The 24,314-nt window shown below is 48.4% G+C and overlaps 1 long non-coding RNA gene across 1 annotated transcript in view; it reads left to right on the top strand.

The window, feature by feature from the left end:
- Nucleotides 1-24,314, top strand: part of LOC144116302 (uncharacterized) — a 503,566-nt gene that overhangs the window by 224,686 nt on the left and 254,566 nt on the right. The window lies entirely within an intron of this gene.

Raw genomic sequence — 24,314 nt, 5'->3', positions numbered from 1 at the left:
GGCGCCTAGTTGCAGTTAGAGGTAGGTTACTAATATCCGTATCAGATTTTAGAATTTCGAAAACGCGATTACCCTCATCGCAGTGGCTCGACAAAATTTGGCTACATCATGCGATGGCTCAGTGGTTAAGGTGCTCATCTGCTGAGCCGGAGTACCCGGGTTGGCACTCAACAGCAGCGGCTGCGCTTCTATGGAGGCGAAACGCAAAAGGCACCCATGCGCTGTGCAATATCACTGCACTTTGAAGATTCCTAGTTGGTCGAAATTATTCTGGAGCCCTCCACAACGGCACCTATTTGTTCCTTTCTTCTTTAACTCCCTCCTTCATCTCTTCCCTTACGGTGCAATTCGGGTGCCCGCCGAGATAGGCGGGACAGTTACTGTGTCATTTCCTCTCCTCAAAAGCCAATTTTCAAGAACCAGTTAGCGCCAAAATACATGCGCTTTCGAAAGCATGCAAGCAAAGAAACCTTTTCAGTGCGCGTAACTAGTCGAAACAGCCAAATTTTGTCGATCCATATGGCCAAAAGTAACCATGTTTTGGAAATTCTAAAAACTTATATGGCTATTACTAACTACCGGCTACAAATCTAAAATTACGACTAAGCGCCTAACTGCAATTGTTAAAAGTTAATTATTAAAATCTAGTTAACCAGCTGAATAGTTAAAACGATTCACCGGAAACAATTCACACTGGTAATACTGTGCCGTAAAAGCCATATTTTAAAGCCAAAACGCATATTTTTGAAACGTCTTCCAGGTAACACCTGGTATTCAGAGTCGCTCAGCTAATGCTAAGGAAAGCTTGAAGAAACAAATGCGCGCGCTGCAAATATTCTTCACTTGCAAGGTTTAGGTTGTCATCTGTTCTATCCAAACATATTGTTGTGCGCTTATTTTTATTCCTCGAGATGGGAAAGCGAACCAGCTGCAGGTTTTTTATTTATGTGTCAAATCTTGCCGCTTCACTCCTCTGTCAGTAGGTATGCTGTACCGTTTTACATCGCCCACGAGCGATTCCTCTTTAATTCGCTCGCCTTGCATGCTTTGCATCATCTCTACTTGTGAATGACAACGTATCCGGTAACAATGGCATGCGTACATTAGTAAATAAAGTCCTCACTTGGTCTACATTTATGTTGAAAATGTTGAGCTAAAGTTATGAATAACAAGAGAGATAGCGCTACTTGTTAATTACGTACTTCAGAAATATTATGTCCAGCAGAAGGCGCCTGCTGTATTTCTGCATTATTCGGACCTTTGCATGTTATCTCTTTAAGCTTCGCTAAATTATCTGCAGTGCCTTGCATATCCTTTGGAATAATAATACATTTGCTCCGACGTCTCCCTGTACTGCTTTTTTCTGGCCAAATGTTGTAATTTTACCTAATAAAATATTAGAGCACTACGTAAACCGCAATTAGCACCATGTAAGCAAGGGCCTTAAGCTGTTTGCATGCTATTAACATGAACGACCGGTCGTTGTGTACATTTTTTATGGTCGTTGTTTTATGAGGGTTTAACACCCCAAAACGACTCAGGCTATGAGAGACGCCGTAGTGAAGGGCTTGGGAAATTTCGACCACATGGGGTTCTTTAACATGCATCGACAACGCATAGTACACGGGGCTCTCGAATTTCACCTGCATCGAAATTCGACCGCGGAGGCCGGGATCGAACCGCATCTTTCGGGCCAGCAGCCGAGCGCCATAACCACTCAGCCACCGCGGCGGCGTGTCACGTGTCGCATGTGCAATGTTGAATGCTAACTGTGATGGGTGGCAATTCTATGTAGTAGTAGTAGCGGTGATTTTATCCAAATAATAAAAAGAAAAGAAGGGAAAGATTTTTTCTGCTGCGAGCACCTGAGCTGGGGCAGCGCAAATAAAGGGCTATCAGGCAGATTAGAGAAATGAAATAACTATAGCCATAAACTATAGGAGGGAGAGTGGTCAGGAACTATGTACAAGTAATATCTTTACAAATTCGCAGATATATGTCAGAAAAAAAACGAAGAAATTTTGAGGACACTGAAAACTGCTTGTGAAATCATGGAATGCGAAAGAATTAATGTTTAATCGTGGCCCTCGTGGATAGCTCCAAACGAAGACGCGTCCTTTGTTTGTTCTTGTTCCCAGATCATTACCCGCCGCGGTGGCTCAGTGGTTAGGGCGCTCGACTACTGAGCCGGAGTTCCCGGGTTCGAACCCGACCGCGGCGGCTGCGTTTTTATGGAGGAAAAACGCTAAGGCGCCCGTGTGCTGTGCGATGTCAGCGCACGTTAAAGATACCCAGGTGGTCGAAATTATTCCGGAGCCCTCCACTACGTCACCTCTTTCTTCCTTTCTTCTTTCACTCCCCCCTTTATCCCTTCCCTTAAGGCGCGGCTCAGGTGTCCGCCGATATGCGAGACAGATACTGCGCCATTTCCTTTCCCCAAAACACCAAAGCGTGCTTGTGGCCTCGAGCGCGTTTGGTTCGCAACCTAGTGGTTGTGTCGAATTCTGCCTAAGCCTCTTATCTTCTTTAATCGAAACGATGACCCTACACTGAATTTCCGTGACAATCCTTCCACACAAACCAAATCCACAGTGATTGCACACGCATGTAAGCTCTACGCTTGTCATGCTGTAGGATTTAAAAAAAAGTTACCAACAAGCTCTACAGACCGCCCTGAATTGTGTAATCAGGACATGCAAACAAACACAAAACGTAACATGGTCCGAGGTGCTTAAAGAAATGGCTTGGGAAGGTTGTTACTTACCGTTTTGGCAATGACTCTCTCGATCAGGTGGTACATCAAAACTTCAGCAGAAGAAAGTCAATGGACGCAGGGAACTGGCTAACCAGATGCAGCTGATGACAGACAGTAGCGAGACAACCAGGTCCTGAGGAGCTTAAAGGATGCGGGAGACGAGGGCAAGGTGCATGGGGGGCGATGGCGGTTACATATAACTGGCTAAGGGAAAATCTTCCTTCATTGGCACCGCCGAAGATGCAAGGGATCTAAATCTAGCTCAGAACGATCTCCCATGGCTCCGGACCCTGGTTTTAAAGACCTAGAAACCCGGCCCACCTCTTGCATCGCCCAATCAACAGCAAACTAACCCATCATTGGTTTACAAACTTCATGGCACGCCCTCCAATTTCGGCAAGGTTCAAACCCTCTCCCTGAAATACACAGCACATCTAAATTGCTATAAGAAAATGTAATTCCGGGAATGAACCCTCGAATTGCTTGGGCCAACAGGTTTACGTGCCACGCCCCATTCTTCCACAGTATTACTCAAACTCTCTCCCTTAAAAAGTAAAAAGAGAAACATATGAAAATACATCAAAACATTCCCATGCGGCTCCCAGCTTTACGCCAATTACCGATATTCAACCGATCGCTACCGCTGCGAGTAGTAGACTACTCGTCTTCGGGACGACTGTTGACAGGCGTCCCCGCAAAATCTGGAAAGAGGCGCCAGCCTGTCGTTGCTGCCTCTGAACACGCTTCAGCGTTTCGTTAAGCAGGCCCGCTTCTCGGGACCCGTTGGTATGCCCCATCCTCTGACTTCGACGCCGTCGCGGCTTAGACGCGGCGTCTGCTTGCCGCGTCCGCGCTGACCATGCGCTATGCTACGCTATCACTGCGGTGGTTTCCTTAGACGGGCGAAGGGGGGCGGGCGGTTTCGGGAAAACGTCTTGGCTCCTTTCCTCTGGCTCGGTCTTTGCCTTCGCCGGTCTACGCCCGCTTGCCTCGCCATGCACGCTTCCTGCTGACGGGGATTAACAGGGAAATCGCCGCATCTCGGCGCCGGGCTGTCGACAAACCCTCGGATGGTTCGAACCTCGGCTTTTTAAGCCCTCGTGTTGAAGACATCCGGGTCAGTGGCTGCAAACCATGGATGTAAGAAGCGGGAAGTGTCCCCAGGGAGCGATTAAAATTCTTCCCTGTCTGTTGGATGTGCCACGACTCAAGTAGAAGCCTCCTGTGCGGGTTAGCTTCGGTTTCCAGTACATTAGTGCCGTCAACGTCCATTCGGTGGTCGCATGGCTCGCAGTGTTCGGCCGCAGCGCTGCGGTCACGGTTCATTTATCGGACGTCCGCTTTGTGTTGCCTCATTATTTCGGCGAAGTTCTTCGTTTCCCCTATGTACGATTCCGGGAAGACCGAACAGGACATTTGGTATACAACCTCTTGGGCCCTTTCTTTTGGGTGACGGCCGTTTGGGGGGGGGGGGGGGAGAAGGCGTCCGATGGTGGTAGTCGTAAAGCCACTCAATAGGCTGTGCGTTGTTAGCACCCTTCTTTACCGAGAATGCGTGCCAGCGTCTCGCTCACGCCTTTCACGTATGGAATGCAAAACGTTTCCACTTCTGGCGTGTGTTTCTTCCATGCACATGCCCATGTGTTCGCCCCGGCTAAACCATTCTTATTTTCTGAGAATTGAAAATTGTCCACCCACCCCTTCCACCAATGCAGACACCTTTGCTGCGACTTCGAAGCTGATTTCCCGGACTTCGCCGAATCACCTTTGACTAGGGAACAGTAGCACCGGTAGTGCGTGCCTTTCAGTGTCACTTTGTACAGCGCCCAGAAAAAAGCCTAACTAAGCCTGTCCTAGCACAGAAATCCTTCAGTGGTTTTGAAAGCCGCAGTCGTGATAACGTTTGCCGTAAATGAGAGGTTTTCTTTAGTTTTAAATGTCTTTCATTGTGCCGCAGCCAAATTTGCGTTGGTTTTTGTCTTTTGCTAACCGATAGTATGTCTGTGTATTTTCAAACAACTATATTGACGGGATCATAGCATGCAGCGTGCCCTTGCCATCCGCACTTTCGTACGCGCTGTTTTTGTGAAGATGTTTAGGATCACCAAATAATTCTACACATGCTGGAAATATATCTTCCAGTCCTACAGCATCGCCATCGTGGAGAGACATGCTGCAGCGAAGACTACACCACACACATGCAGCACCAACTTCCTTTTATTACAAGAGTGCCGTATAGACATTAGGCTTTTCCATAAAAATCATGGGAGTCATGGACGATTAACAGAGAATCAACAGCTCAGCAGATACAAATCAACATAAAGACAAACTTTCGGTTAAAGTTATGCACACATGAGAAGACCCGTAACCGTCACAGCTAAGTACACTTAGCCTGTGAATATGCAGCATTAAGAAGACAAAAAGAAATAGTTACGAACAATAAACGACTCAAACAAAGCATGCTCCTAGCAAACGCCCGGGAAGATGCCCGGCGCGCCAAAGAAAAGCGCGGTGATAAAGTAGAAGCTTCAAGGCACAGCCGTGCCATAAAACTAAGAGAAACGCGCAATAACAAATACCAAGCCCAAATAATGCATAAAATAGAACCGAAGCGGAAAACGTAAGAACCAAAAAACGTTACTGGTTACATGTCTTTCTGGTCTGTGCTTACGGTTTAGTATACGCGTACATTCCTACTAAATCTGAAAGAAGCGAAAAACGCTTTCTTTTATTGGTTTCCTTCTCAGTACCCACCTGTGATCAAAACGGTTACTATGAACTGTTTCAATATATTTAAATGGCTTGCTTGCTGATGCTAACTGGAGATGTAATTCTTCCCCAAGGGCCTACCACCCGCTCCGAGTCTTCACTCTTACAGATGAAATCATTTCAACTGCAACAGGTAATTTTAGTCGGTTCTTGATCAAATAAAATTCACGTCGTGATAACATAGTTTTCCTTGACTCTCTTAGTTGAAACATTCTTGCAAGAAACTCAAATATACTGAAAGCTCTAATAATTTGTTTTTCCCTTTTTCCGCTGAACACATTCAGGTTGTCAGGGCTCAGATGCAACCACGTCCTAATGAACTACGCTCAGTAATAGGTAAATTATAGAACTTTAAAATAAGAAAAATGTCACCGCTACGTCAGCAGTTCATTTCGATAGCATCATACGTGACGACAACTCATCCGTGAATCGTTCAGCTCGAAAAGAAACTAACTTCGCTTGCTTCGTTTTCAGCCTCGTCAAAACTAGATTTACAACAAGCCTCGTTACACCTAGCCTCGTTAGAACTAGGAATACAGCATATATATATCTATCGTTCATAAGGATCAGGGAATTAAGGTACGTTGTTAGGAGAGCGTGAGGGGCGATGGCCGCTCAAACCATCCAGCTTCTTCCTTTTCACGACCGCTAGCAGCATGCTCTATCAATGCAGCTCTAATCATTCATGCTATAGATACGTTCTCACCTCAAGTCGTAGCCATGCCCGGTACGCGAATTTCTACAAATGCTTTCTTTGAGCTGTCCTTCGGGCTGTCTAAAATTATTCCATCGGCAGCTATAAGTGCGCAAGCACTAATCCGGAGGTTGAGAGCCTAGAAAAATCATCCCTTGCCTATGTATGTCCACTCCGTCCCGAGCATAGAAAAAAAGAGGCAGAAAAGGCAATCACAAATATCCACGAATGGGAGTCGAACCCGCGGAGACGCGAACAAAGGCCACTGCGCGAGACTACTTGGATATCGATCGGCGCATTTTATTTCCATTATGGTGCTTACTGCCCGAGGTTATGTATGCATATAAAGGGGCTATGTACATATTATTTACTAAGCACTCAGCTGGTGGCTGCACAGCACTAGCTTGACAAAAGGCAACACAACTAAAAGCCGGCAAAGATAGACACCGCCTCAAAGAGGAAACCAGTCCGGTGGAAAGTCGCTTCTCTCATAAAAGTCCTAAGTTGTACCCTGTGATGGTACACAAATGAGACTATCGCCGCCCGCGAACACGCCTCGTAATAATCGGCCCCACACTCTGTACGTTGCAGAGCGTCGTCTTCGTCAACTTCCATCTGCTCCGTACCGCGGCACTGCCCGCTCATCGTTGTCTTCTACATGCATCACAAATCTGTGCTTTCGCAATGATTGGGATGTAAACAATCACTGTAGATTTTTCTTGTCAGCGTAGCGTGGAAATCGCCAGGCGTTTCGAATTATCGCTTAGCATAAAATAATTTCCAAACGTTTGCTATCTTTTGCTGACTTTTGAAACGATCTTCATGTCAACATTAAGTTTGGCGGCTTTCTTCATTTCCCGAGTACTTTTTCGATGAATTTCGTTAATCCAACGCTATGTACAATGCTGAGCCAGGTTTATTTTATCGTTTTCTCTATCGAGCGCAACCGCTTCTATGGCTGTGTTCTGTATTCACATTTTTACAGCTAACCAACCTACAAGATTTCACACACTGCCTAAGACAGAAACAGTAATTTAACTTCGTCTAAACCTAAGCTAATTAAATAGCACTTCGTGATTGCGAGGCATGCGTCACCGCTTTTTACTTAACCTGGCCAAATGGCGCTTGCTTTAGACTTTTTAAGGGAATCGCTTTGGGATCGGTGGAGTGGCTGGCAATATGCACGGCAGACACCGCTAATGTGGTGGTCTGTCCTGGAAATCCCACTTAGACTTGACGCTGTACAAAATGTCTCGCCTCGATCGACCTCACATGTCATGCTATGTGTAAGGTCGCATGCGACGTGCCACCACACGGGTGATGTGCCGTGTCTGCACGCAGTCACGCCTGATTGGACTGGGCGACACTCTTTCAATGCTAGAATTCCCATTGAAATAGCTCTAGCTATGCAACAAGAACCTTTTCAAATAAATTTTACCTTTAAATCTGACGTTTTGGAAGTAGTTTCATCGCTCTGTGGCTATAACAACAGACAGCACATGGCGCAGCAGTCAATGGATAGATAAGAGGCCAGAGGGAGTGAATACCGGAGGTGGTACGGGTGATAGATAGTTGGGAGGGGAGGGAGAAAGAAATAGGGCATATTGGTTGCGAGGCTTGTTTTTTCACTTTTGTCAGAGGCGCGGGGTGGTCAATTATAGTTAGGGGTCCTGAGGGAGCCTGGAAGGAATGGTTGTGCACGCGCTGTAACAGCAAGTTTTTCTTCTTTGTTAGAGGCATGTTTTTGGGTTTTGTCGTGCTGTTCAGGTAGCAGCATTTGACGTCACTCCGCCAGTAAGAAAATATTGCACCACCTTTCGGGGCTTTCTTAAGATTCAGTACATAATAGCAGCTCAGCATTTCATGAGCTTTGTCATGTAGGCATTATTTGAACGTGAGGGGTTAAATTTTAAACGGAACAGAGTAATTTTATCCAACGAGTTGTTTTCACAGCATTGCCATACAAACTAAAGTTTATTGCTGCCATTATTCGAATCACCCTGGGGCCGCCTCGGTGGCTCAGTGGTTATGGTGCTCGGCAGCTGGCCCGAAAAACGCGGCTTCGATCCCGTCCACGTTGGTCGCACTTCGACAGAGGAGAAATTCTAGAGGCCCTTGTGCTGTGCAATGCCAGTGCACGTGAAAGAATACCAGATGCTCGAAAATATCCGGAGCTCTCCACTACGACGTCCCTCATAGCCTGAGTCGCTTTGGGACGTTAAACCTCGTAAAACCAAACGAGTGAATCCCCCCACAATAACGGCCAAAATAAAGTTATGGTCTGATACATATTTTCTTGTTCTCTTGTGCGAAAAACTTTTTTTGACTGTCGATATTTTGTTCACTGAAGAGGGCTAGGTCGGGCTGGTTGGTGAATGTTGACGCAAACGACTGGACAGCATCAACGGTACGGAAGAAAATACAGACACCATCGCATGTGTATGTGTTCTTCTTTTCTGTCCCGTCTGTTAGCGCATTTCAGTCGTTACCAGCAACATGTATTTTTTCTTTGCCTATATTCATAATAATTCGAGACTATTCAGTTCGCAGGCAAAAATGCGATACTCGCACACCCTATAAGGTTCTCGCTCTGAAAGAACAAAAGTCACTGGCTTTTTTCCTCCTCTCTTAGTCTGTCCAACAGCCATTTCTCAGGCGTCAATACACGCCGCGAATGCGGGCCAAGACCATGTGGATTGAGTACTGAGGAGAACAGAACGGCGTCAGAGGCATGTAGTAGTAGTGGTGGTTTTATTGAAATAATGACGAAAAGGAAGGAAAATATTTTTGCTAGCCCCGGCATATGCCATCGATGCTGAAGCACCTGAGCTGGGGCAGCGGATAGCAGGATAGCTGGCAGAATGGGGAAATGAAATGAAAGAGGTAGAAAAAACTGTGTTATACTCTGGTGCTTCTTTGTGCGGACGGAAAGAATTTAGAGGCGTGAAGAAAAGAGGTTGAGGGGCGCTGAACGGACAACTTAAACCGCGAAGAGAAGTTCTGGGAACCTGGAAGAGCTGCAAGCCATGAAGAAAAGTCCCCCGAGAGCGCCGCTGTACTCCGACTGCCGTTAACCGGACCGTGCTTCCAACACGTGCTCGAGCGCCCGTGAGCTGGCGCCGATGTATTTGGACGGCGTCTCCAGCAGTGGGCATACGTAGACCGGTTCTGTAGTATGTTAAGAGCGCCGACTTTGGGCGCGTGCACCCAAAAACGGCCCTTGGAGCACACTTGCAGAATATCGAGCGTCCTCTACAGTTTGCCAGCCAAAAACCCTCGTTTACAGACGGCAATCTCGCATTCTTGTACGAAAAATGTGTTTGGAGAGGTTCCTTTATCTGTATGAGAGAGTAGACGTTGAAAGGATGTGAGGAGCGGGTCGAGATAGGTACTCGTCAAGAGAATTCAGTCATTCTAGCTCTTAGAGGTGGCGCGGCGGTAGTACGGTACTGCGGACGAGGCGGTGATGGCGCAGATGCCATAGCGTGAGTCTTTATGGAAGCAAAGCGGCTTCTTTAAAAATCACACCAAAGGTGTCACAACGTAGAGTCTAGATAAGCAGCAGTAAATGATTCTTGGTCATTAATACAATCCTATGCTTGAGTTTCGCTGCTTTACAGGCTAGAAATAAATCTTTATCGATATTCGCATGGAATCGCTAGTTCGCAAGTGCCGCGCGTGCAAAAACCGCGTCGTTGAAACTTGCGAACTTAGCATGGTGAAGTGCGATGAACACTTTGAAGCGTAATTATTTTGCGCGTTCACTTTCTTTTTCTTTCGGCACTTATCCGAAAGCGTAAATAAACTACTTTAATGACCCAGACAGTCTAACGCTGTTTCGTGCCTACACGAGTGCGGCCCTTACCCGCGTAAATGCGGTATGTGTATTTATTTTGTGCTGGCCTTATAAGGATACCATTGAAAAAAAATCAGCAGTTGGTAACAATGGCCATTCCGCAGCGTAATATTACAGCAGTGATCAAAATGAACTTCTTAATGTTGGACTGCATCAAACTGCCAGAAACATCAAAATCGTTGAGCCTACAATTTCGACATTGATTGACTGCTTGTTTAGGTAAACAGAAAAGTTTTACAACTGGTCTACATTTTCTCGCGGAGGAATTCTGTTCGGTGGCCCTGAATGTGCGCGTAGCTTTACTGCAGACTAATTTCCGACTATATATAGTCCATCTGCAGCGTACGTTGGTCGCATATATGCGGTAAAAGAAGAGGCAACGTAGCTGTTGTTTGAAGCGGCAGCCAGGGGGTCATTCGAGCTTTATATTACAGTCGAAGTTAGCGCTGAAAATGTGTTTTTGACTGGCGGGGGAAAACGCTGTGATCGAGTGAGCAGACGACGGTTGCCAAGAAGCGTTCACAATTATACAACCACGTTACGCATTATATCCGAGAAATATATGTACATTGTGAAGTTCTTGCCATTCATGTCGCTCTTTAGCAGTCACGTCGTGGCCAGAAAGCCGTGTTTAATCTGGACCAGAAAGGACTGAAGCTCGATGAAAAATGTGTTTGCTGCTAACGCCCACCTTAAAATATTACCATATACACCATACTATAGCTAAGTGTTCAAGCACTGCACTGCTTTCATGCAGCTGTAATAGGCTATGTTGGCAGCATGAACAAAACTCCGAACAGGAATGCGTTGACGACATGGTGTCGTGGTGGTGTTGGCGACATGGTGTTAATCAGCAACGAGTATGTTGCTGATTAACAGACGGGTCATTAGGCTGAAACTCGTTACCAACCTGCAGAATGAACTTAATCACTGCTTTTTGAACACATTACATGTTGGCAGAAACAACATGTTTGCTATTTGGACTGTTCGCAAATTGTAGAATAACAGAATATGCTCATTTTTGACGCGTATCTTAGGCTCCAAACCACTGCGAGTGCACGCGCCGCGCAGAGTGATCACCGGCTCGCCGCTTCAGGAAGAGCCCGCTTTTGCGCCCCCACCGTCGCTGAAACGATCGAAAACATCATTGTAACCTTTCGACAACTTCTTTTTTACAGCTGGTGGCGACCATCGGGGCTTCATGTTCCCGCAGGATAGGAGGCAGCCCTCCTCACCTTTTCGAAACAGAATACAGTGGAGGACGACTGACTCATCTCTCCTCATTCTAACCCCGTTAGTCAGCAGAGCAGGAAGTGAAAGCGCGGTTTGCTAACGTGGGTTGTTGGAAGAAACCTTCCTTTAAGCCAGCAATTCTGCAAGTTGTCCATTCACTTATGAGAAAATGAATGCTGCACGTCAAGAGTACCCTGTCAATAGTTCTTTGTGTTTGGTTGGCCTAGGGTGCAGTGACGCGAGGCAAAGATCATGTGAACCAGCTATCTTTGAAAAGGAGTTGGTTGGTTGGTGTTTCGGGAAAGTAAATGGCGCAGTATCTGTCTCGCATATCGGCGGACACCTGAACCGCGCCCTAAGGGAAGGAGTAAAGGAGGAAGTGAAAGAAGAAAGGAAGAAAGAGGTGCCGTAGTGGAGGGCTCCGGAATAATTTCGACCACCTGGGGATCTTTAACGTGCGCTGACATCGCACAGCACACGGGCGCCTTAGCGTTTTTCCTCCATAAAAAAGAGTTGTCCGCATTTTCAGTGCACGCGCTCACGCTTCCCCGCTGAGAGGTTTACGAGCATAGTGACATCACGAGGAAAAGAATAGTGACGCCATGCGTACTCAAAGCAATATGAAAATAAATGGCAATAAAGAATGAGATAACTGGCGTTCTGCGGTGGTAACCGTGTCTCGTGATTTTTGTGCTCTACTTTGCGTTTTTTTTAATTTTGATATGGTGACATTGGAGACTCAATGCACCGTGCTCGACGCTTTTCGTCGCCAGAAAATCTCTGGAGAAATGGACAGTTTGTTGCATTCTATTCGTTTCTTGCCACACAAGACGAAAACACGTGGTTTTTGAAGCTTTCACCAATTATGTGGTCGCGGAAATGTCTCGCGCGTTCACAATGGTCGGTTTTATTTCGTACAGTACACAGGCCATAATAACACAGTGCACTCACGTTGCATGACAAGGAACGAAGTAAAGGATCTAAAGCCCCACCTCGATGGACACATCCTACGCGTACCGGCGGAGCGCCTACGCGCACGGGCGTACGCTGGATCGTGTCTGCGCATGCGCAAAGCGCGACGCGCGCGCAGGCGCGCGCGCTGCATAGATATCTGTACATGATAGATATCCGCGCCTGAGCGCGGGCGCATGCGCGCGCATCCGAAGCGGGGTCCGGTTTACAACATTAGTAAAACCGCGGGGGCTCTCGGGGACTCTTTTCTTCATGGCTTGAAGCCATTTCAGTTTCCTGGAACTTTCCTTCGCGGTTTAAGTGGTGCTTTCAGCTCCCCCCAAATCCCCTTTCTTCACGCTTGAAATTATTTCAGTCGGCTCGTGGGGGAACGCGCCAGCACTACAGAGCATGGAGGTAGATGCCTTTTTTCGACGCTCGTCGCGGCGCGGGGCTGGGCGCGCAGGCGCTCTGCCGTATGCCTAGGAGGTGCCCATCGAGTTGGGGCTTAAGGAAAACATTTCCAACGCGCTGCCTTTTTCAGTGAGTGAGCAGATGAGAGCCACGGCCACTCGGTGATGCGGTTCCATCGAGTGGCCACATTGGTACCAACCGTTGCCTCCACAAGCTGGTAGAACAGCGGGCTAACGGGGTCGCATTTTTCATTGCAGCACTGAGGCTTAAATTTTGGATTTCGACGCGGCCTCTTTGTATGTCTGAAATTTAATTGACCTGAAATAAAATAATCGAAAATGTTTTACGGCCGCGAGTGAGTTTCGAACCCGAGGCGGCGAGAACGCATACGTTTTGCTGGTTACTGCGTTAAGCGTGGCCCGCATGGAGCGTTTTTCCGGGCGATTCGCCGGCGTCGGCGGCAGCGGAGCGCTTTTTTGCCGAAGTCGACTGCCACACCGCCGCAGCCGAACATTCTGCGTCATAAAATACCAGTCTCTTGCGCTGTATTTTGGATATCGTCGTCTTCATCAGCTGCATCTATGCGCAACGGAACCGAACACTGAAACAGCACTGAAAACCGAAGTGCTAGCACTCCTAGTTGCAACTGGCGTAACCACGCTTACTCGTCCGAAATTTATTTTGGTGGCACTGTCTACCTGTGCCATGCGCTGTGCTTTTAACAAGCTGGTGGAATTCCTTAGTTTTGCGGAAGGCAGTAAAGAATCTTCTGCAGAAATTTTGATGTCTTTTTTGGGAGATTTTTGTCTGCGTGTGGAGAAACCCTTTGCCAGGACTGACACATTAGCGGTTGTAAGTTTTTTTTTGTGACAGCCTGGAGGCAAGAGTGCGTCCATGACCTTTCCGGGCCGTTTTCGCAGAGGCGCCGACTATGTCGTGCAGCTCGTGCTTCGCACCATAGGGAACAGAAGCATAGCGCATCCAAAAAGCAACCATGGACTGCGCTCCACGATTCGAGGAAAAGTAAAAGGAGAAAAAACAAGAAAGGCAGGCAAAGGCACAGCAGGAGACCCCTCCGCACTGTCCTTTTCTTCCTCCCTCTTAACACCCTGCTACCGGCTGCCCGTGTAGCTCTTGAAAAAGAATTTCTCCGTACCTATGCACCTGCTCAAATCATCCTTAGCCCTTTCCGTTACCGCCTCTCCACGTTCTTCATCCGTTTGATGCTGCGTGTTGTGCGTCTTGTTCCCGTAGCCTTTTTGGGAGGAACAGTGCTGAAAATTGTGCCCTAAGGGTAGGGTGGAATTCAAGCAAGTTTTGGTTAAGACGATTCCCAATTCTTGCATATTTGTTTTAAAATCAGCGACAACAGCAATGACACATCGCTTTGAGCATGCGGCTCGAGGACGGTGTGTGATTCGTTCCGCAGTGTCGCCGTGTACCCACTGATTACCAATGGGTAGAAGTATTCTCGAAGCCTGGCGCTTGGTTTCTTTGAGTTGAAGTGCTCGGAAAATGGTCTTCCACCTAACATTGTGTTGAAGAAAACACTTCAACCCATTGCGCTTTATGCGAGGTTGCCAGTGCGCCATTAAAACTCATCATCAGCAAAAGAAAACATTTCTAGGCAATGGATACCCAAGATTCTTCACTCGATGTATCATCTAAAACTGAAAAGGATGCAACGAAAAGAACTCGATATGCTTATGCTAAGGACACGCTGGTGGCAAAAACGCGTATGCAGTTAGTACGTAAAGGGTGTCTGCGAAACCTTGGCCAGTGTTCTCAGAAAGGAAGGGATGCAAACTACACACAAGCCGGACATCATTATCGGAGGTCTCCTGTGCCACTTCAAAGGCAGTCATCCCACCCCAAAAAAGGCCTAGAGGCGCCAACTCGAATGGCCCTTTCTCGGCGTACGCGCTCAGCATCCGCGCTCTTAGCGTAAGCCGAAACCGGTCTGCGCAGGCGCACTGCAGGAGACGCCAGCAAGCCTAGGTGAGGCGTCCGTGCTAGATGTCGGCATCAGCGCGCGGGCGCTCGTGTACGCGTTGGAAGGGGGGTCCGGTTTATAACAATGGAAGGATCGCCGGGCTCTCGGTGGCTCTTTTCTTCATGGCTTGAAGCTATTTCAGGTTCCCCGAACTTTTCTTCGCGGTTTAAGTTGTTCTTTCATCGCCCCCCAACCCCTTCTCTCCACGGCTTGAAATTCTCTCCGTCCGCTTGACAGGGGAAGGGAGCCAGCACCAGGAACATGGAGATGCATGGCACATTTAAAAGTCGCTGGATCGTTCCGTGGAAACGGCTCCCTCTTCTGACTCCCACGGTTTGTGCGCTTAAAAAGCCGCGCTAACACCCCGGGAGTCACACATCCAAGAAGTAGTAGTTTGCCAACAGCTTCAGAGGCAACAACAACTGACGAGAATACAAAAAGGAAGCTAAAAATGTTGCCGGCCCAGCGATTGCTATCTAATCCCTCAAGCACTGGAACTGCAACCGGTGGAATTAAAAGCAAAGAGAGAGGATAGCGAAAAGTAGATAGGAGAGCGGCAGAAACAAAAACGAGGGAAGGTTGGAACTTATGCAAAAAAAAAAAAATTTTCGCGCCACTCGTGCGAAAGTGCTTATGGGTATTGTTGCACATATTCGCAACACGGTAAATTCACTGCATATTCAGGGCCGCGAGCATGTAGCGTCCTGTCGCTAATGAATCGCGCTAGCGGCGCATTGCACAAACGGGTTGGGTGGAGCGCCGAGTCACCGTACTGGAGAAAACCAGTAATCTTTTAAACATCGTGTTAACCGACAATAACTTCTGTTCATGTCTTAGCAGATTTAAATTATAATCAAGAACATTTAACTAGAGTTTGACTCTTGATTGCTGTTCTGGGTAACGGCGTAGTTACTGGCTTGCCGAACTGATGGCACACTCTTCAGAATAGTTCCCAGCATGCCACTCTATGAAGTCTTCGTTAGCGGTTCATCTTTCACGTACATCTTTGACAGAATTGCCGAAACTAGCATCGATTACAGCAATGGTAAACCCCTTCTCGACGGCGAACGATCGAATCGTGAGAAGCACTTTACCAACCTAGACAAAAATGTGAACTACCACACTACTAATTGTTACATTGGACAAATAACCTACTGGCATAAAACGCAGCATCAGGTTTGCCGCCTCTTATGTGCAACACATGCAACATTCACTTCAACGCATCCTTGCTGCACTTGCACCACATCGACAAACGATTGGAAGAGCTTTCTGCTATTGAGGCTAATAACATGAGTGTTGAAATGCAGACATTAAGACACGATTTTACAATTTTGAATGCACAGTGCAAGAACCATATACAAGTATCGGTGAGTGAGCTCTAAGTATGAGCGTCCGGGAATTACAAATTTCACTGCTTGAACGAAAGTACCTAGAAGCTTCATTGCTTTGCACTGTTATTGCGTACGCAATTCCACTATCACCTATGCCGGTGTGGTCACTGTACGCGCCTAATGAAAAATGTACCTGTCAAGCAAAAGAGTCTTCTTATAATTTCCTCTATATACCTCATAGAAGGCACACGGTTTCTTGTAGCATTTTATGTAGCAGCCCATGGCCATAGCCTCCCTCCGATGGGGGCACTTTTGATAAAACTGCGCATTCGTACGGCAGGCTCAACCTCCCAAAGCAACCTACTAAAGCAGGGACACTGTAGCAGGGCACGGCCGGAATCGAGCCGCCTCCGCTACTCGAGCCCGGCCGTGAGCAGGGACGTGTGCCTTTCCAACGCACCGAGAGAGGGCGCCACACGTTTTATGAAAAAGCTGATGATGCATGATCAATAGTGAAATAGCGCAGGAAGACTTTTACGCCATTGAAATGTAAAATACCTTATACTTCCTTAAAGGTAGGACATTACCCTACGTGAACCTGCTAGAGCTTGTCAATATATTTTAAAATAGGGCTGTAGTGAGCGATAAATTGAAGTCGTGGGGTATTTTTCAAGACCTCGCCATAGGCCCCATGCTCTCATAGATCATTGCTCATGGCAAACGCAATATGTAACCTACATCGATGAAACTCGACTAAATGAAACTTTAAGATGCATTTAACATCTAGGCGAGAGAGCTAATTTCAACTGTTATGCGCGATGAAATATCAATTTTTATTTTTCGTCGCCATTGAGTTACACGCCGCCGCGCCGCCGGCTGTCACGAGATGGCGCGACCGGTTTTTCGAGGCGCATGGTCCAGAATCCTGGGGATGGACCAGACTGATGAGCTTCATGAAGCAGGGCGATCTGTGGCCGCTGCATGGAGGGTGGGGACAACCGTGTCGTTTGCTACAGTATCTGACATATTTGTGCCCACTATTTTCAGCGCGCTTCGGAAGCTCGCACGGGGCCGAACGTGCTTCCTTGCACGTAAGCTGTTTTACTCACGGAGCGACACGAATCAATATAAAAAGAAGGCGGATGACTCAAATGATTTGTCATACTTTTTGCGAAGTCAATGACATCTCTGGCTGCCTATTATAAGTCACTTATTCTTCGGGGGAACACGCGGACGCACACACACACACACACACAGAAGATGCTAAAGTGCGGTATTTGAATTTGATTTGCGACATCCAATATTATGCAATACTTTTCAAAACCGGTTGATGTAAAGTCCGCACTTAATCGTGTCATAAAAATATTGATTGTGGTTAAAGTAAACGACAGCCCCAGTAACTGTCATTCTATTTCAGGAGGACAACTCAACAGAGCCATGGATGACGCAATAATATAAGAATAGAGAAAAGTGGCGTAATAAAATGGTTCGGAATATTTTCGACCAATTAGGGATATTTAGCTTTCGCTGACATCGCACAGCGCATACCTGCTTTTTGCGTTGTGGCTCCACCGTGGTGGCTCAGGGGTTTCAGCGCTCGGCTACTTATCCGGAGTCATCATCATCATCATCAGCCTTACTACACCCACTGCAGGGCAAAGGCCTCTCCGATGTCTCTCCAATTAACCCTATCCTTTGCCAGCTGCATCCACCCTTTGCCTGCAAACTTCTTAATCTCATCCGCCCACCTAACCTTCTGCCGCCCCCTGCTACGCTTACTTTCTCTTCGAACCCACTCCGTTACCCTTAAAGTCCAGCGGTTATCTTGCCTTCGCATTACATGCCCTGCCCAAGCCCATTTCTTTCTCTTGATTTCGACTAGGATGTCATTAACCCGTGTTTGTCCTCTCACCCACTCTGCCCGCTTCCGATCTCTTAACGTTACACCTACCATTTTTTCTTTCCATGGCTCGCTGCGTTGTCCTTAACTTAAGCTGAACTCGTTTCGTTAGCCTCCACGTTTCTGCCCCGTAGGTGAGTACCGGTAAGATTATGCTGTTGTACACTTACCTCTTGAGGGAAATTGGTAAACTGCCACTCATGATCTGCGAGAATTTGCCATATGCGCTCCACCCCATTCTTATCCATCTAGTTATCTCAATCTCATGATCCGGATCAGCTGTCACTACCTGCCCTAAATAGACGTATTCCGGCACAATTTCTAGGCTCTCGCTGCCAATTGTGAACTGTTGTTCTCTTGCTAGGCTGTTGAACATTACCTTGGTTTTCTGCATGTCAATTTTTAGACCCATCGATCTGCTCTGCCTGTCTAACACGTTTGTCATGATTTGCAGTTCACCTCCTGAGTGACTCAGCAAGGCAATGTCATCAGCAAATCCCAGATTATTTAGGTATTCTCCATTTATTCTTATTCCCAACTGTTCCCAATTCAGGCCTCGAAATACCTCCTGCAAACATGCGGTGAACAGCATTGGCGAGATCGTGTCTCCTTGCCTGACGCCCTTCCTTATTGGAATTTTATTGCTGACTTTATGGAGGACTATAGTAGCTGTGCAGTTGCTATATATATATCTTCCAGTATTTTGACATAAGGCTCTTCTACCCCATGATTACGCAATGCCTGTATGACTGCTGAGGTTTCCACTGAGTCGAATGCTTTCTCGTAATCAATGAAAGCTATATATAGAGGTTGGTTATATTCTGCGCATTTCTCTATCACTTGATTGATAGTGTGAATATGATCTATTGTGGAATATTCTTTACGAAAGCCTGCCTGATCATTTGGTTGATTAAAGTCTAACGTTGCCCTGACTCCATTAGCGATTACCTTAGTAAATACTTTGTAGGCAACGGATAGTAAGCTGATCGGCCTGTAATTTTTCAAGTCCTTGGTGTCTCCCTTCTTATGAATTAAGATAATATTTGCGACTTCAATGCGAAGGTGGGCAAGAAGCAGGCTGACGACCATGCGGTAGGTGACTATGGGATAGGCTCTAGAAATAGCAGGGGAGAGTTATTAGTCGAATTCGCGGATAGAAATAATTTACGGATCATAAATACCTTCTTCCGCAAACGAGAAAACAGGAAGTGGACCTGGAAGAGCCCCAATGGTGAGATTAAAAATGAAATCGACTTCATACTATGCGCTAAACCTGGCATCATTCAGGATGTGGCCGTCCCTTGAAGGGTGCGTTGCAGCGACCATATAATGGTAAGGTCTATAATTAGCTTAGACTTGAAGAGGGAACGGAAGAAGCTAGCGAAGAAGAAGACCATTAACGAGTTAGCCGTAAGAGGGAAAGCAGAGGAGTTTAGGATAGCGCTGCAAAACTGATATTCGGCTTTAACTGAGGAAGACGATCTTGATGTTCATTCAATGCACGATAATCTGACATCAATAATTATGGAGTGCGCAGTAGAAGTAGGCTGTACGACAGTTCGAAAAGATACCGGGAAGCTATCTCAGGTGACGAAAGATCTGATTAAGAAGCGCCAAAACATGAAGGCATCTAACACTACCGATAGAATAGAACTAACGGAGCTATCGAAGTTAATAAATAAGCGCAAGGTAGCCGACATAAGGAAGTTTAATATGGGGAGAATCGAGCATGCTCTAAAGAACGGAGGTAGCCTAAAAACAGTGAAGAGGAAACTAGGGATAGGTAAAAACCAGATGTATGCATTAAGAGACAAGCAGGGCAATGTCATTAGCAATATGGATAAGATAGTTAACGTAGTCGAAGAGTTCTACACAGACCTGTACAGTAGCCAATGTAATCAGAGCGCTAATGAGAAAGACAGCAGTGCACAGCAATGCGTCATCCCGCCAGTAACGATAGATGAAGTAAAGAAAGCCTTAGAAGCAATGAAAAGTGGAAAAGCAGCTGGGGAGGATCAGGTAACAGCAGATCTGTTGAAGGATGGAGGGGACATCGTACTAGAAAAACTAGCCACCCTGTGTACGCAATGCCTTATGACCTCGACTGTACCAGAAGCTTGGAAGAATGCAAACATTATCCGGAGTACCCGGGTTCGAATCCAAGTGCAGCAGCTGTGTTTCGATGGTGGTGGTGAAAACCTTTATAAAATAGAGCAAGCCTTAATTGTTACATCGTGGTGATGGGATTGCTCTTGGATGCGTGTCGTGGCCGGAAGGTGATGCTTCTCAGCGACTTCCAAAGCCCAGTCTACTAGCTGCCGTTGGGCAGCCGGGTCAGAACTGAACACCGCAGCCTACCATCGCTCGAGGTCTCTGAGTTGCCAATCGCTTGGTGGAAGGAGCTCAGAGCAAGAATAAAGAATGTGTGCAAAATCAGCTTTCGGAGGGCTACAGAGGGTGCATACTGGCGTGAACAGTCCCGGGTGAACCAGGGCTAAGTGGGCAGGGGATAGGAAGATGCTGGATTGTAGCTGTCGCCACGTCACCTGCTGTAATTTAGTGAGAGGCTTGTGCGGAGGGGGATACGTTAGCCGTTGCTCACGGTACGGTAGTGTAGAGTGATCTCGTGATACGCGACAATTCGATCTCGAGCGTCTCCCCAGGCGTCGGCTGCTGCTCGGCTGACGAAACCTCGAGCTAAAGAATGAGCCGCCTCGTTACCTGGGTGGTCGGCGTGGGCCGGGACACAGAGAAGCTGAATAGGTCGGGTAGGGGCGGGAGACCGGCTTAAAAGCCGGAAAGCGGGTTCGGAGATGCGGGCTTTCGCAAAGTTACGGACCGCTGTCTTTGAGTTGCTGAAAATGTGGGCCGCCGATGTAGTAGCGATGGCTAAGGCTACGGCTGCCTCCTCCGCTTCTGCTGGAGTGTAGGCAATGACACTGCCTGCCGTAATAGGGGTGTACGAATTAGACACTACCGCCAGGGCAAAGGCGGAAGAGGAGGTGTAAGAGGCTGCGTCGACGTAGACGCTATCCGGCTGTGCGCCATAGTGTTTGTGTAGGGCTGCAGCCCGAGCAGCACGACGAGCCGCGTGATGCTCGGGATGCATGTTCTTGGGGAGGGGGTGAATGGTGATGAGGTCCCGTGTGCGGTGTGGGAGGGAGAAGGTGTGGGTATAATAGCCAGGGGGGTGTAGGCCAATGGCGTCAAGAATATGACGGCCGGCTAGGGTGGAGGAGAGCCGATCAAGTTGGGCATATCGATGGGCCTCGGTGAACACGGAGAGGGTGTTGTGTACGCCCATCTTAAGAAGGCGTTCATTCGACGTGTGCTGGGGGAGGTTGAGGGCCGTCATGTACGCCTGACGGATGAGGCAGTTGACTTTGTTCTCCTCTACTCGGGAGAAGAAGAGATAGGGCAGGGAATATACTACCCGGCTAAGGAGGAAAGCCTGGATCAGGTGGGGGAGGTCGTGTTGCCGCATGCCTCGGTGTTTGTTAGCGATTCGTTTGATGAGGCGAACGGTTTGTTGAACGGTAGCAGTGAGCTTGGTGATTGTGGCAGTGTTCTTGCCATTGTTCTGGAGAACCATCCCCAGGATACGAACTTTGTCTACCTCTGGTATGCGGGTGGCATCAATGGTGACATCGATGCCAGGTGGTGGAGTTTTGTCCAGTCTTCCCCGAGGGGGGCGAAGGACCAGAAGTTCCGATTTTGTAGGAGAGCATGCAAGGCCGACCTGATGGGCATAGGAGGTCACCACATCTGCCCCCGCTTGTAGCGTTTCTTCAATGGTGCCGACATTGCCCGTGGAGGCCCACAGGGTGATGTCGTCGGCATATAAAGAGTGCGAGAGGGCGGGAATGGCTGAAAGAGCCTTTGCCATGGGGATGAGAATTATATTAAATAGAAGCGGGGAGAGTACCGATGCCTGAGGAATACTTCGGCTACCGAGGGTGAAAACAGGGGAGGAGAGTGAGCCAAAAGTGATTTCAGCTGTGCGGTGGCGGAGGAAGGCTGAGATCTACTGATGGGTACGAGTGCCGACGTGTAGGGACGACAGGGCGTCCAAGATGGCCGAATGATGTACATTGTCGAAAGCCTGTTTTAGATCCAGGGCCAGGACCTCGCGCGTGCGCCTCGCGTTTCGGGGGTGGAGGACGTCTTCTGAGAGCTGAAGCATGATATCTTGGGTGGAGAGGTGGGGACGGAAACCAACCATCGTTGGGGGGAAGAGGAGGTTGTCGTCCATGTGTTTCTGGAGGCGACCAAAGACGACGTGCTCAAAGAGCTTGCCGATGCAAGACGTAAGGGAAATGGGATGGAGATTCCTTATCTCAAGAGGCTTTCCTGGTTTGGGGATGAAAGTTATGCGGGCATGAGTCCACTGCGAAGGGAGGGTTCCCGTTCGCCAGCAGTGATTGAACAAGTCTGCAACAGCCTCCACGGACTGGCCGTCGAGATTTCGGAGCGCCTTGTTGGTGACTGTCAGTGCCGCGGGCGGTCGTGGTCCGAAGTTTGTGCATGGCCGCCCGAACCTCCGCCGGAGAAATGTCAGCGTCGAGTTCCGGGTTGGGGTGTCCCGTGTACGGGGGGAGGGGAGTGGAAGGGGTGGTGGTGAGATATTGATCTTTGAGGGCTTGGAGGAGTGCATCGTCTTAGAGGTGGAGATGGTGCAAGGTGCGTGTGACATGCTTGCGTTGGGTGGCCTTCGTGTGACCCGGGTCCAGGAGATATCTGAGGAGCTACCAGGTGTCTTTGAGGCCTAAATTGCCACTCATGCGATCGCAGACCTGTCCCCATTGTTGATGGGCCAGGTCGCGTGCATGTGTTTCAATCTCGTGTACGTTTGGTTTAGTTTGGTTTATGGGGGTTTAACGTCCAAAGCGACTCAGGCAATGAGAGACGCCGTAGTGAAGGGCTCCGGTAATTTCGACCACCTGGGGTTCTTTAACGTGCACTGACATCGCACAGTACACGGGCCTCTAGAATTTCGCCTCCATCGAAATTCGACCGCCGCGGCCGGGATCGAACCCGCGTCTTTCGGGCCGGCAGCCGAGCGCCGTAACCACTCAGCCACCGCGGCGGCTCCATCTCGTGTACGAGATGAGCGATACGGCGTTTGAGGGGCCAATTGTGCTTTTGATTCTGCCAGCGCCTTTGCAGGCTGGCATGTGCTTCCCACATGTGGAGGAGCCGGCTGTCAGCAGCCGACGTGTCCTCAGGTTCGGGCATGGTGGAGGTAGCGCGGGCGACATCGCGGTTGAGACTGGCGGTCCATTCAGAGAGGTCCATGATGGTGTTCGGGGTTAGGCACCGAAGTTGGCGGAATTTGTCCCAATCCACTGCCTTTGTCTCTCGTCGTTTTGGTGAGGTAATGGAAGAGATACTGACCTCTGTGGAAATGATATAATGATCGCTGCCAAAGGAGTGTGTCGTGTTGATCCATCGGCTGTCGCGAATGTGTTTGCTAATTGTGAGGTCTGGGCTGGTGTTCTGCTGAACACTGGAACAAATACGGGTGGGGATCGTGGTGTCATTCAAAAGGGAGAGGCCTTCGTCCTGAATGAATGCCCACAGGGAGGTGCCTTTGCGACAGTTCTTACGGTACCCCCAACTGATGTGATTGGCGTTAAAGTCGCCCACTACCAACAGGGAGTTGTTCGAACTGATCGAGAGCAACTTGCGGAAAGCCGCAAGAAGAGGGGCAGGAGGACATTTTGGGGGCTATAGAGATTGAGGATGAAGAGGCTAAGTGACGCGTGTGGGAGGGAGAAGCTCCAGCAGGAGACCGTCTATGTCGTCTACCTCTAATGGGTACTCTATCGCAGTGAGATTGCGATGTACGAGCGTGGCGACCCTGGTCTGTGGCTGGGTAGAAGGTTCGTATGCGGTGTAGTTTCGGAGCTTGACTGACGTCAGAGTTTCCTGAAGCGCACTGACCGCGGGCGTGCCGCGGCTAGAGAGGGTTTGTAAGTAAAGCTGCAGGTTATCTCGCTTTGAGCGAGAACCCCTGCAGTTCCACTGCCACACCTTAATGCGTTGGGGTGTCGCAGCCATGCTGGGCAATGATGGAGAGAGCGGAAAATGCAAGGGGTGCCGTATGACCTCTGGGGAGAGGCTCGTGAATCTCAGTTTGGAATTGCGTGACATTAGCCTCCAGATTGCTCTGGCGGGTTTCGAGCGCCGCCACGCGGTCAGAAATGTTCTTCATCCACGTTTGAGTTTCGGAGCGGAACGTATTTAGCGTCGCCATCATGCGTTTCTGAAAATCTTGCATGAAAGACGTCACCTGGTGTACAAGGTTGTCAGTGACTGGTCGGGAGGGCGAATTGGCGTCATCGGCGGACTTGCGTTTAGCGGGGAGCCCACGTGCCGGTGACGTCGCGCGCGAGGAGGAGGCGGAAAGGAAAGACAC

Source organism: Amblyomma americanum, chromosome 1 (assembly GCF_052857255.1).
Source record: "Amblyomma americanum isolate KBUSLIRL-KWMA chromosome 1, ASM5285725v1, whole genome shotgun sequence".
Classification (NCBI taxonomy): Eukaryota; Metazoa; Arthropoda; class Arachnida; order Ixodida; family Ixodidae; genus Amblyomma; species Amblyomma americanum.
Note: the sequence above shows the minus strand (reverse complement) of the source record. Positions and strands in the feature narration are given on the sequence as shown.